Source organism: Protobothrops mucrosquamatus, unplaced genomic scaffold, assembly GCF_001527695.2.
Source record: "Protobothrops mucrosquamatus isolate PMUCROS unplaced genomic scaffold, P.Mucros_1.0 scaffold3262, whole genome shotgun sequence".
NCBI classification, from domain to species: domain Eukaryota; kingdom Metazoa; phylum Chordata; class Lepidosauria; order Squamata; family Viperidae; genus Protobothrops; species Protobothrops mucrosquamatus.
Window position 1 is genome coordinate 106731 of NW_015389254.1, and position 5257 is coordinate 111987.

The following is a 5257-nucleotide window of genomic DNA, read 5'->3' on the forward strand; positions in this document are numbered from 1 at the left end:
GTTACGTGGGAGCGACGAGTCCCTCCCAACACCGCCCGCGCGGCCGCATTTTGGACTAGCTGGAGCCTCCGGGTGCTCCTCAAGGGAAGCCCCATGTAGAGAGCATTGCAGTAGTCCAGGCGGGAGGTGACCAGGGCATGAGTGACTGTGCGCAGGGCGTCCCGGTCCAGAAAAGGTCGCAACTGGTGGATCAGGCGTACCTGATAGAACGCCCCCCTGGTCACGGCCGCCAACTGGTCATCCAGTGTCAGCCGTGGATCCAGGAGGACACCCAGGTTGTGCACCCTATCCGAGGGGGCCAGAGTTTCGCCCCCTATAGTCAGCGATGGAATAATAATAATAATAATAGTAATAATAATAATAATAATAATAATCATCATCATCATCATCATCATCATCATCATCATCATCATCATCATCATCATCATCATCATCACAGACTAACTACAAGCAGTGGCATGACAAAGTAGCAACAATGGTGCATTGGAAGATCTGCAAGAAATATCATTTGCCTCTAAGCAAAAACTGGTGGGATCATAAAATAGAGAAAGTCTAAGATTGGCCTAGGGAATTTTAGTGGGGTTTTTTAAGAGAAATTTTAATTATATAGGCCATAGCAAATATTTCTTTTTAATTCGGTTTTAAATTAGGTATTTATTGTAACATTGGTTTTATAAGGCTGTCAGCCGCCCTGAGTCCGGTAAGGAGAAGGGCGGGATATAAATCGAATAAATAAATAAATAAATAAATAAATAAATAAATAAAGTCGTAGAAAATGATAAAATTAAACTGCTCTGGGACTTCAGAATTCAAACAGACAAGCACCTGCCACACAACACCCCGGACTTAACAGTTGTCGATAAGAAAGACAGAAAAGTCTGGATAGTGGATGTGGCAGTGCCTGGAGACAGAAGTCATAGGCGCCTTGGGTGCAATCCCAAAACAACTGGAGCACCACTTGGACACCATCATCGGCATTGACAAATTCGCCATCAGTCAATTGCAAAAGGCGGCCTTACTAGGAACGGCTTCCATCCTGCGACGATATCTGTAACACCATCAAACATCCACATCTGCCTAACCCAGGTCCTTGGGAAGGACTCGATAGGTAGACAAAATGCCAAATCCAGTCTGAACATCTGGCTGACTGTGCAATGATCCAGATAATAATAATAATAATAATAATAATAATAATAATAATAATAATAATAATAATAATAATAATAATAATAATAATAATAATAATAAAGTTGGAAGGGATCTTGGAGGTCTTCTAGTCCAACCCCCTGCTCAGGCAGGGAACCCTATACCATTTCAGACAAATGGCTGTCCAGTCTCTTCTTAAAGACTTCCAGGGTTGGAGCATTCACCGCTTCTGGAGGCAGGTGGTTCCACTGGCTAATTGTTCTAACTGTCAGGAAGTTTCTCCTTAGTTCTAGGTTGCTTCTCTCCTTGATTAGTTTCCACCCGTTGCTTCTTGTCCTGCCTTCAGGCGCTTTGGAGAATAGCTTGACTCCCTCTTCTTTGGGGCAGCCCCTCAGATATTGGAACACTGCTATCATGTCCCCCCTCGTCCTTCTGTTCGTTAAACTAGACATCCCCAATTCCAGCAGCCGTTCCTTGTATGTTTTAGCCTCCAAGCAGCCTCAACGACTCTCAGAGAGAGCGCCAGCGACCGGATGATGGCAAGGAATATAAATCCTTCCATTCAGGCAGAACTGAGGAAGCTTCTCGGACAGGGAGCAAAACCTCTTCAAAGAATAACCAAGAAAGTCCAGTTGCCTTTTGAAAAAAAGCACCTTTGGACAATCCTCCGTGGCATCCAGATGCCATGGGCTTCCTGTGAAGACCGCAGCCCAGCCGGAGCTGTGAGGGCCAGGCGGGGGGCACAAGGGGGCTGGCAGCCTGGCACCCCCTTTTCCGACCCACAAATTTCATTAAACGGCACACGCTTTCATCAATCATTTTATTTAGTTTACTCCTTTAAAATTATTCACCCATCATCTTATTTTCTTTACGTTTGCTGTTGGGATTAAATAATTAAGTGGAGTAGCTCAGGGTTCAAGGTGCTTCATTGCTGGAGGCTTCAGAAATAGACCAGGCTGGGATTTGACAGGCTGGGATTTGCCTTGAACAGGGGTTGGACTAGATGACCTCTGAGGTCCCTTCCAGCCTTAGGATTCTCTACGGTATCTCCCTCCCTGCGTTTCCTGGTAGGGGCATCCGAGGACCCTAATCCTGCCCTGGAGAAAGCTGTCCGGATTTTGCAGGACTGCAGCCTCCCCCACGGGAGCCCCTGGGACCAAGAAGGGGTCCAGGACAGGTACTGGGGAGGGGGCTGGGGGAGGATTTGGGGAGGGGTCATCACAGGAGGGAGGGCAGAGGGTGAGCCAGGAGGGAGGAAGGCCCAGTGGGGGAGGGGGCTCTCTTTGCGTCCAAAACTCCTCAGAAAGAATCCAGTTAGTCTTAAGAGATGGAATTCTGGGAGTTGCAGTCCCCCCGTCTTAAAGCCGGCCGGGAATTCTGGGAGTTGCAGTCCCCCCGTCTTAAAGCCGGCCAAGGCTGGCCCCTCCTGATTTCAGGGGTGTCTATGGGAGACTTTGATCCGCTGTCCAGAACCCACTTCCCTTTCAGCGACCGGCAACCGGCCGGCCCAGAAGTGGCCAAGCAGGGGCTGCGGGCATGCATCGGGCACCTGCGGGCCGAGCAGAGGTCACTGAAGCTGCCCACCCCCCCACCCCCTCCAGGCCTGGCCTCCATGGCTGCCAGGCTCAGCGCGGGCATCGCGGCCAGGGTGGCCGAGGGCCGGAGGGCCCTGCAGGAGACGCTTCCCGGGCCGGCCCCCCCGCCCAGGATGGAGAAGGGCCGGCTGCTGCGGGAGCTGCACAACGGCCGGGTGAGCAAGTCGGGGAGGGACGGGGGGGTGTTCCCGTCTTTGGGGGGGGAGAAAGAGATCGGCAGCGGCCTTGGGTTCCTGAGCAAGGGAGAGCTGCAGCAAAAGGTTGCCGCGCGGAGCGCTCCCGCCGGCCAGCCCAACGTGGACCTTTTCCCGTCCGTCTCCATTCCGTGCGGGTTTTGCTTCACAATCTCATCTGTTTTCTTGGGTTTTTTTTTTTCCTTCCCTGGGGAGTTTCTCCCCACACACACACACACACTTTTATACGTCTGCAAAACCCTGGCTGGCCAATTGCTCTCTGCCTCTGTACCCAGGCAGTCCTCCACTTACGACCTCATCCGGGCCGAGACTTTACGTTGCTGAGTGAGACTTTCGCCAAGTGAGTTTTGCCCCTTTTTACGACTTCTGTCACCAAGGTTGTTGAGCAAAACACCGCAGTTGCGCAATCAGTAACGCGGTTGTTAAGTGGGCCTGGCTTCCCCTTGGACTCTGCTTGTCAGACGGTCTCAAAAGGGGATCATGTGACCCCCCCCACGGGACGATCTGACCGTCGTAAATATGAGTCAGTTGCCGAGCATCTGAATGTAAATCGCCTGACCGTGGAGGTGCCACAACGGTGATAAGTGTGAAAAACGGCCGTTAAGTCGCTTTTTTCAGGGCCGTTGTCACTTCGGTCACTAAATGAACGGTTGTAAGCCCAGGACGACTTGTTCTTATGACGGTCGTCGCAGCATCCTGGGGTGGGGATCATCGCCGTCCGCCACCTTCCCAGCCAGCTTCTGACGAGCAGAGGCCGTGGGGAAGCAGGATTCGCTTAACGGCCATGTGATTCACTTAACGACCCTGGCAAAAAAGGTCATTAAATTGGACACGACTCACTTAACAACCGCTTGCTCAGCAACGGAAATACTCCTCCCGGTTGCAGTCATAAGTCTGAGCGGTCTCCGTCTGCCTTCTCGGGCTCTCCTCTGCTCTCCTTGCGCCCCCCCATCCCAAGCAGCTGGTGGGTCTTCAAGGGGGGGGTCTGCAACTGAACCGAAGGGCCTCGTCTGGGGGAGCGCAGAGAACGGCTTCCGTCCTCCCTCCTTGTGCCCCCCAAACACCCAGGGGAGGGGGCTGCCTCCGGGCCCCCTTCTCCCCCTCCACCCTCTGTCTCCCTCTGCCCCCCCCAGGAGGCCCTGGCTGAGCTGGGCACCCGTCTGCTCCTGACAGCCAAGGCCAAGCGGGGCCTGGCGCTCTGGACCCACACGCTGCCCGCCCAAGAGGCCGCCTGCCTGCTGGTCATCCGGACCCTCCAGCGGGAGCACCGGGCCCTCCGGGGACAGCCAGCCCCCTCCCCGGGAGGAAGCAGCAGCAGCGAGGAAGAAGAGGAGGACTCCGGGGTAAGAACCCCCCCCAAAACTCTTCTGTGCCCCTCCTGGACCCCCGGGGACCCCCCCTCTGGGGATGCCGGGAGGCTCCCCTTCCCAGAACGGACCCCTGCTGCCCAACAGCCTGAACGTCAGGAAGCGTCAAGGGGTGCCCTGGACCCCCTCCCACCTTCCGGGTGCCCCGTTTCGTTTCCAGGTCTTGGGAAGGGTCTCCAGTTTGGTGGAGGAAGGAGGCCCACCGCCCGCGATTGGCCTAGCCTGGTCTAAGGGCTGGTCAAGCGATGAGACGGACCAGGGGGTGGCCACGGATAGGGTTAGGGTTCCAGCATCCGAGGGGCTGCCCCAGAGAGGAGGGAGGGGGTTCCACCTGTTCTTCAAGGCACCTGACGGCAGGACAGGAAGTGAAGCCCGTGGAAATGCATCAGGGAGAGATCCGGCGTAGAACCCAGGGGGAATTTCCTGACAGTGAGAAAAAAGTAATCGGAAAAATTAACCGATGGCCTCCGGAGGTTGTGGGTGATCCGTCCCTGGAGGTTTTTAAGAAGAGACCGGGACAGCCGCTTGTCTGAAATAGCGACAGCAGAAGCCCTTAGACCAGCGGTACGCAACCTTGGCTCTTTTGGGACTCGTGGACTTCAACTCCCAGAATTCCTGAGCCAGCCAGCATGGCTGGCTCAGGAATTCTGGGAGTTGAAGTCCACGAGTCCTAAAAGAGCCAAGGTTGCCTACCCCTGCCTTAGACTTATATACCACTTCACAGCGCTTTCACAGCCCTCTCTAAGCAGTTTACGGGGTCAGCCTATTTGCCCCCATCAATCTGGGTCCTCCTTTTACTGACCTCGGAAGGACAGAAGGCTGAGTCAACCTTGAGCCGGTCAGGATCGAACTCCTGGCAGTGGGCAGAATCAGCTTGCAAATGCTGCATTCTAACCACGGCACCACCAGGGCTCTTACAAGAGGAAGGAAGGAAGGAAGGAAGGAAGGAAGGAAG